The following is a 9442-nucleotide window of genomic DNA, read 5'->3' as shown; positions in this document are numbered from 1 at the left end:
GCATTTCCTATTTTATAATTGAACTTTATAAATATAATTTCTTTTATAGATATCCTACATGTTTAGCAGAGATACATAATTTCGGTTCCCTTGGTCTTTGGGGGCTTCGGGTGTTATCTTTTTTTATATGCATTTATTTTTTGCACCATATAATTTTTGGTTTATATTGTTTCTTTTTATACCATACTGTTAAATGTTAATATCTCACAAATGTTTGTGTTGTACTTCATAATTCAATTATATGTATATAACTTGAAAAAAATTTCTTTTGTCAAAATTTACAGATGAGCCAAAGAAGACGAAGGGTACATTTATATATAATTATTATTTATATATGTCAATTAAATATTTAAACAATGATTATTTTATAATAAATAAATACTTTTATTTTGTAGGTGCAAACTATAAAATTGATAATAATCTACTAGCCATCCTAAGGAAACATATGTTGATCGAATTTCTCTACAACTATTGCAAAACACCACTCTCCTTCGACAAGTTCTCGATATGTATGCATCTGTAAAAAAGTGGAGGGTATTATTCCTTAAAAATAAGGCGGAAGCTTTATGGCATTAAATATTTTGTAACTATAATTGTTGACATGTAAATTATGTGTTGTAACATATTAAAAAAAGAAGTTTTTAAACAAGTTGAATACTTGATATATTATAAGAATTGTATAATTGAAGCTGTTGTAGTATTAGTTTTCAAAACAATTCGGTTGATAACAATTTTTTTGTATGATTTGTCTTGCAATGATCATAATATCAGTTGAATATGTTGAACCGTTCATTGATTCGAGCTTGCATGTCACACATCGTACACTTATATTTTGGAAGTATTTATACTAATTAACATGGTATACACGTGCTACGCACGTGTTCGAAAACTAGTCATATTATATTAAAAGTGGGAAGGTTTTTAGTTCAAAGTTGAATTACCATTTTTACCCCTACACTAAATAAAAAAGTTATAAAAATTAATTAATTAAAATATTAAATAATAATATTATTATACTAATGCTAATCATCATAACCTGCTTGTTTGTTTTCTCCGTTTTGGCCTTTTTGGATTTCCTTTGGGTAATTAAATTTCTTTCTCCCATTACCTATAAATGCTTATTGCTATAATAATTTATAATAAAGAAGGTTAATGAAGAGTTGCAGCGGTAATTAATTATGAGAGTTATATATCATATTTGTGTAGCAAAGAGGTGCCGGTGGTCATATTTTTTGCAAAAAATTATGATTATTAAGCAATTTTTTTATTGCTCTCTAAATACATTAGTTGATCACTGATTACTCTCATTATATTTTTTTTTTTCAGGAGAGAAATCTATACAAATTCTAAAACTTCATACGGAGCTTGCAATGATGAAAATGGATGTTGAAAATCTTCATGGAGGTTGAAAGCTATCTATTCACAAAGTTGGCCTTTTAGCAAGCATAGTTAGTAACTAATACATTTTCATGTTTTGAGAAACTTCTCTTTTAATAATTAGTTTTTAGGCAATTGTCGGAGGAATTCAAAGCAGCATTTTCACTGATTTACATACTTTGGGTAAGTGATGAGATGGAAACTCTCTTCTTCCTTTCTTTGTCATTTCACTTAATTATGTTATGTAATTTAATCATCCGGAAAAGTGTTACATTTGTCTTTCTTCCATTTAATTTTTTACCCATTATTTTGTTAGAGCTTAATTTTTCATGTTTTAGATCATACCTAGCTACCATCTTCCTATCGAGAATCATTTTTTTATCATAGTCAAATTTAGAGCAAGAGTTCCTCGATATATCACATATCATCAGATGATATTTTATCTTAATTAATGTTACATACTTATACAGTAGTAGAGGTTTGTTAGTGATGTTTACATGCACTTCTCAAATTTAGAGCAAGAGTTCCTCGATATATCACATATCATCAGATGATATTTTATCTTAATTAATGTTACATACTTATACAGTAGTAGAGGTTTGTTAGTGATGTTTACATGCACTTCTCAAATTTAGAGCAAGAGTTCCTCGATATATCACATATCATCAGATGATATTTTATCTTAATTAATGTTACATACTTATACAGTAGTAGAGGTTTGTTAGTGATGTTTACATGCACTTCTCAAATTTAGAGCAAGAGTTCCTCGATATATCACATATCATCAGATGATATTTTATCTTAATTAATGTTACATACTTATACAATAGTAGAGGACAAACGTGCAACGCACGTTCTCAAAACTAGTGAATCTAAAAGCCAATCAATTAAACAACTTAAATTAGATAAACTCTCTAAGACTTTATTGAGTAAAAAAAGTTTGCTGATTTGGTTTTGATTAGGTATAATAGATGGGTGTTTGGTTAGAAAATTTTCTGAAGGGGTTTATGTGCTATCAACATATAATTAGTAGCAGATACAGAATTTTTAAATAACTATTACTCCTATATATTCATAAAATAAGTTTGACCCTATATTAATCTACCTTCTAGCTCCGCCTCTACATATAATGGTAATTGCTAAACCCCTTTAAATTTCTCCATATTATATTTGATACTAGTAGTAATATTTATTCAAAATGTCAGCGTTCAAATTATCAAATATCGACTAGGTTTCACCATAATGTTTTAGGTAAAAAGGATGTAATTAAGCTTGAATATTGTGATTATAGCAAGCAAACTTATTTTATGTTTTCTCCATGGTGAAGTAATCGAGTTCAAGAATATTCAACTATAAACCTACTAAAAATAAATATTTCACAATACTTGTCATTTTAAAAAATTAAGACATAATTACTTTTTTTGTTTCCATCTTTACTCTTAGTCATAAATAAGAAGAGATTTTATGATACAAAAGAGAGACGCATTAAATAGAGAGGAGCAGTAAATAATGATTTCTTCAAATTACCTCTAGTTAATATTTTTTTAAAAAGGGTGTGCAAAATAAAGCATGACCAGTAAAATAAAACGAAGGGAGTCACTTAGTATGTTTGTGACAACCCCTAGCTGGATCTTCATATCAGCAATATAATTTAATTGGGTAATTAAAAAAATAGATTACCTTACATTTTATATTATGTTGTACCATTGATATGTTGGTAAAGTTTTTGAGTTTTGAGTTTCATGTATACTTATTTTAATTATCTATACTTAATAGGTTCATCAACGTATTAATTGAAACAAAAGTGAGGTTCTTTTATTTATCAAAATTCAGGTAATTCAATCCATTGACTATTGCCTTGAATAACTAAATCATTATATCACATATTACTCCTATATAGAAATGGGACTTGATGGGACGAACACAGCATCCCATTATTGTACAAAAAACAATTAAAAGTGTACAATGTAAATTTTCCCTTTCTGGCCCAATTCAATTGGCTGTTAAATAATTAAAAATAAATAGGGATTGTATATGTATTTTATAATTTAAGTACAGAGGGATATCAAGTGTATCCAGTGCTATTTAATATTATAGCACTCCATTTGTACTAATGGAGTATGAAAGTGTAGAACATCTCCAATATAGTATACGGATATCAAACAGAGTATATAAATATATGTTTATTATATAATAAACATAGCCCACTTGTATATCCAAATATAAATTATAGCTGAATGTCACAACCTTTGACCGCATTGCTCATATGACTGTTGATTCTACGACTGAAATTGGTATATTGTTCCTACTAGCTATTACCATGCTGAAATATACATGTTTACTAATACACACACTTATAACATTTCCTTATGTATATATTGACAATCGTTCTTCGTTGTGGTCCTCTAAAATTTGCAGGTCGCGGTAATAATAGGTGTTGAGAAATTACCATTGGTGACAATCAGTAAGTATAACTATTTAATATGTATTGTATATATATCATTGGAGATGACATATATCATCTCCAATGATATATATACAACTTTATATTATCATAAAGTCACGTGTAGTTTAAAGGTATTTTCAAACCCCGGATTGTTTGAAATTGACTATAATAAAAAATTTATTGTACAAAACTGTATAATATAATAATTATTTCTTTATATTATATGCAAAGTGTTCTATAAGGCTTATGAAACTAATCTAGAGTTTGGTAGCAATCCAAAGTTTGGTAGCAAAAGCATTTTAAGCTGTACTATAAGGCCTATGAAACTAATCTTATTACCCAAATCAAATTTATGGATCAGATGAATTCCAAGGATTAGCTATTGATCCACCAAGACAGTGGACTAAAAATTCAACATGCAGCTCAAAGGATTGAACTATTGTGAATACATATTCTAAAGAATCGTACATTCTAATGCCATTTTTCTTCCATATCCAAGAAATTTGGAGCATGTATATTGAGAGATTAATAAATGAATAACTCCACTATTATACATATAAATATATTTTCAACAGTACAATCACAAAAATCAAGTTTAGGTAATTAAATTCTTTCGCTCTTGACTATATTCTTTACACCACTGCAACAAAAGAAGAGAACGGCAAAAGAGGTAAAATATTAATTTAAATGAAGCATAGTAAACATACCTTAATAAACACGGCATATGTAAGGGTCATAAGTACATATAACAACAAAATATAAAATAAGAAAAGCAAAAAAATTAGATAAGTTAGAATGTTTAGAAAAATGTAGAGATAATTAGAAGCTTAAAACTTAACTCTTTATTTGTAGCTTCATACCATGTAGTTGGAAACAACATTTCTCAGCTTGTGTCTCCTACCTACTCGAGGTAGAGGTAAGGTCTGCGTACACTCTATCCTCATAAACCCCCTTTTCAGATCCATACCAGGTAAATGATACATATAAAACCCATTAGAAAATTAGTTACCTTAACCCTAGAATCTATTTTGCAGCAGAAAATACATGAATGCAAAAAGTTATCTAGGGATACAACTTGCAGATAGTCTTAAGTTAAAATGCCAAACGTTGATGGCATCAGATATCTGTAAAAAGTCATTACATTAGCCAGAAATAGATTTTAGTATTTCAAAGAATATATATATTCATAACCGAAAGCACCAAGAAGGTGTTACAATATACAAATTAAAACAGACAGACGCATTATTGAAAGAGCGTCTTTACCAGCAAGGAGAAACGACATTTGAAGCCTGAAGCAACACTCTTTCTTCCTCTTTCAGTGATGTAAATCACGAAGTTTGAAAGAGATAACAAAAAGTTTAATGGCCAATAAGATAGGCCAAGGCAACACACCAGAATAGAACAAACACGCACCAGAAATAAGGATCAACATAGATTCTCTATTTGTATGAATGTCATCGACATTGCTCCTAATAAAATGTCAAAAGCCTAAGTCATTTTTTTGTGTGTTCTGTTCACCCATTTTAGTACTTGCAAAGCTTGAAATTTGAAGTAGAAAATTTAAGAAGGATGAACAATGAAATTGATCAAATGATTAGAATTTCTTAGACACTTGAAGAAGAGTGTATTTGCTTCATAAGAGTATTGACGGGAGCAAATTTTTTTGTTAAATTAATTAAGCAAAAATATCTTAAAAGGGAGTACGAAGCTGAATTTCACACGCTAATGACTACCATGGAAATTGCAATGGAGCGAGGAAGAGTAAAGCGGAAGGTGTGAGAGTCAATATGAATTGGGATATTTCCTTCTCTTTTTTTGACATAAAATACGTGCTACATGTGTACAGAAAGCAGTACACATTACACACTTAAGAACAACCAAACAATTCATTTTTATCCCTTTTAGTTATGGAAGCTATTAAAGCAATTCTAGATAGATTTGAGTTCTCAGTAATGAATTTGCAGGTTAAGAGCTTCATATAGCTGACATCATTCCATAACCCATATATGTTATGTATTCCTGAAAGAGACAGATGCACAACCGAAAGAATGTAATTATAAAAAATGGTTAATATTTGAAATTCTGCGTGTGCCACATAAATTACAACAAACAAAGTAATAAATATTATTTTCAAAATTATGTAAAAAAAAGTACTACAAATCACAATAGCTAATAATTTAAAATATTTTTAAAATCATATGAAATTTTCAATAACTTCTCAAATTTCATAATATAACATAAATTAAAATAAAAAATATATATATATTGGGCCCCGTGCTGGCACGGTGTCCTATATCTAGTTTTTATACAAATCAAGTGAATTGCTAGTTTATGTAGAAATATGACAAGTCTTCAGAATGAAGATGTACAAAATCAAGTAATTAATCATTTCCCATGATTTAACCTGTTGGTTGTTCAGCCTCTATAACTTGAATGTTTTTCTGTCACCTTCCCTCACTCTACACTATAAATATCAATAAGCAAGCAAGGATCCAAAGTACTAATTGCAAAGTATGGAACACATTTTTCAATCTCAAAGGGGTCAAATTCATAAGAACTCAAAACTCTTCAGACTACAAATAGTATATATTAGTTCAAGGATTTAATGAAATAAAAATCATACCAAAATTTTACGGAACAATCTGTGGCGAAGTACAAGGCTTGGTGACTCGCTTATCTTCTATGCATAGCAGTAATGTAGATTGAACTCCTGAGAAAATGGTTGAACGCATTAGAAAGTTTAAAAATTAAAAGAGAACATATATAAGGACTGTTCATCCATATTCCACATATTACATACTATATAAAACAAAACTAATCTCCAGAAAATGTAGAACTAACTTGATAGAAGTACAAAATACATTAATAAAGTTATGCCCCTTTCATTCTATAAGTTAATCAGAAAAGAATTTAGAGTTTCATTGATTTACATGCTCGAACAATCCTTTGGTCATAATATCTTTACATGAATCTGTAGGATATGATAGATAAAATTATCAAAATGGAGCATTATAAGTCGCTAAATTATCCATAAAGGACTTGAACCTGTAAGACAGAGTTTTTGCAAACTCATCTTATTCAAGTTTGATTCATGAGGCCAAATCCAATCATAGAACATGTAGGATGCAATTATTACCTACTCCAATTCATGCGAAGAAAATAAATATAAGACCAAAACATACTTCTTCAATCATTTTGCAACTTTTGAGCCAATTTCATGTGACTCAAACGAATTTGACCTCAAAATCTCACTTGTTACATGTACCAAAGTTGTAAAGCACTTAAATTACCTTTCATCGACATTGTTATTATTCAATTAAAAATACTCAGAGATTCTCAATTCAGCCACTTTTGGTCTTAAGATATCGTGATAGGTACTACCACACAGACGACCTTGGATGTATAGCTAGTGCAAGTTGTGGAACTTCCACAAGAGCACTGCTAACATTTACTCAAGATGTTCTGATATGAACATCAAATTGTTCATAAGATCAAGTAATTCCATGATCCCTTCCTTTTCAATTTCATTTTTGTGTCAAAACAAAAAACTCAAAGATCCTCAAATTATTTTCAGAAAATAATTGTTCTAAAATTGTCTGTACATTAGCTATAACGTCATTACGTAGTTATGTACCTTGACTTGAGTGCCAAAATTGTATCTGGACAGACCAAAATGGTTTATCTCCTCCAAACGTTTCTTGATGCTGAGACTACTGACTGTCATTTTCTCTCTGAAACAACACTTTTCAGTTAAAGAGAATAAGAAAGAATGTATAAATTTTTTGGTGAGAAAATCAAATTAATCGGGCTAAATTAATAAGAATTATGTAACTTATATTTTATCTATAGATGGCCAAAAGTTGATGGTCACTGACAATACATAAAACGCAGAGAAAGGTATGCTTGTGAAATTAGTCGGACCTTCAAATCGTAAGACGTAAATGGAGGTCAAATTGAGACCAAAGTAATATCAAATATGCATGTTCATATGTATGCCATTGTTGCTGTCTTCAGCTGCTTCTTAGTTGCCAACTCCACCGTCACCTGTCAACATGGAGGCTCTGATGAAAAATATTTAAGTTAGGCTATGGAGCTATTAAAATTGTATCTTGGCTTGGCAATTCATATCTTACTGAAATTGCAGCTATGGTAGTGACTTCTTTCTTTCTTTGAGCATATGGATCGAAAAAGAGAGAAGTCCATAATAAATTAACCAAAAAAATAATAATCTGATATATCATAAAAGAACAGGAAACAAAATACCCAACAGATTGAGAGCACAAAACATGCAGGGAGAACCTCCACGACAATTCACCTTTATGGGATCCAAATTAAAGCAAGTTTTCTGGACCACGAAGCTGGTTATTCTCTAGCATTTGTAGATAAGTTCAGGATTATCTCTTCCACATACTCTCAATCATTTGTAGTGAAAAGGTTAGACTTCAGCATGTCAAACAATTAATTTTCCTTTTCTTGGAGGAAAGAAATTCAAGAAGCACCAAGGCAAAATCATGAGAATCATATAATGAACAATGGTATTTTCCTTCTTTTTATTATTCCATGTGATGATTCTCCTTTGATGTTTTCTCTCTTAAGAGTCATGTTCACCGAAGCAACAAAATAAGAACCACGTTGAATTGACTATTTCTAGTGGGTATCCTAAAGCGAGAGGAATGGCCAGTGGCCAGAGAGCGAAAGAAATCATTGCAGATTATTATAATGCAAACTCTTTTTAAGGAAAACAAAAAAGAGATTGCATCTAAACTAAATAGAGTGATCACCTTCTCATACAGAGCCTTAACTTCTCCATACTGCTTCTTGATCTCTGGTTCTGTGGTTCCAACCTCAACGCAAATTCAGCATTTATGCTGCTACAGTTGCATTAGACAGGAAACCTGAATATAACAGTTCCCCATATGCTTATATTTCAAGATTAACTATACCTTCAATTGATTCTTTCAATTTCCCAAGTTCTTTCCTAGTAGTTGAACGGCGAGAATAAGCTTTAATGTAGCGATCATCGAGATTCATGTTCGTCCCATCAAGTCCCATTTCTATATAGGAGTAATAAAATAAAGTAAAGTAATATATATATATACACTAGACATCGGAGCCCTTGCTAGCACCGGCCCAATATGTATCATTTTTTATTTCAATTTATGTGACAAAGACAAAATTAAAGAGTTAATCAAACTTTAATATTAATTTAAAATAGTTTAAATTTTTTATGTCTTTTAACATTCTAAATTGCTAATTATTGTTGTATGATTTATAATATCTTTTACACAATTTTGAAATAATAAAGGTTATTTCTTCTTTCTCAATTTATGTGGTACTAATAAAATTTAGAGATTCAATCAATTTTTTTTGTCTTTAAAATATTCTATTGTTAATTACTATAAATTATTGTACTTTCTAAGTAATTTTCAAATAATATATATTATTTCATTTGTCCAATTTATGTGTCACCGATAAAATTTGAAGAGTTAATCAGATCTTTTACATATTTTTATATCTTTTGAATATTTAAGTAAATAATTATTGTGATTTATAATATTTTATACAATTATTTAAAAAAAATTAAACAACAAACAAAACGAATTCATCATAGGAAAATTA

At 29.6% G+C, this 9442-nt stretch overlaps 1 long non-coding RNA gene across 2 annotated transcripts; it reads right to left on the bottom strand.

Moving 5' to 3' along the window:
- Window positions 1–6201: 6201 nt before the first annotated feature.
- Window positions 6202–8348, bottom strand: LOC102590855 (uncharacterized). Of its 2 annotated transcripts, none has more exons than XR_001472158.1 (3): window positions 7745–8348; window positions 7458–7565; window positions 6202–6533 (listed from the first exon to the last, which is right to left on the bottom strand). It is a non-coding gene; the product is annotated as an uncharacterized lncRNA (long non-coding RNA). The 2 variants fall into 2 exon arrangements; XR_001472157.1 differs by having other exon boundaries at window positions 6204–6533; window positions 7458–7554.
- Window positions 8349–9442: the final 1094 nt, after the last annotated feature.

The sequence above is a fragment of the Solanum tuberosum genome, unplaced genomic scaffold (assembly GCF_000226075.1).
Source record: "Solanum tuberosum cultivar DM 1-3 516 R44 unplaced genomic scaffold, SolTub_3.0 scf00552, whole genome shotgun sequence".
Classification (NCBI taxonomy): domain Eukaryota; kingdom Viridiplantae; phylum Streptophyta; class Magnoliopsida; order Solanales; family Solanaceae; genus Solanum; species Solanum tuberosum.
Note: the sequence above shows the minus strand (reverse complement) of the source record. Positions and strands in the feature narration are given on the sequence as shown.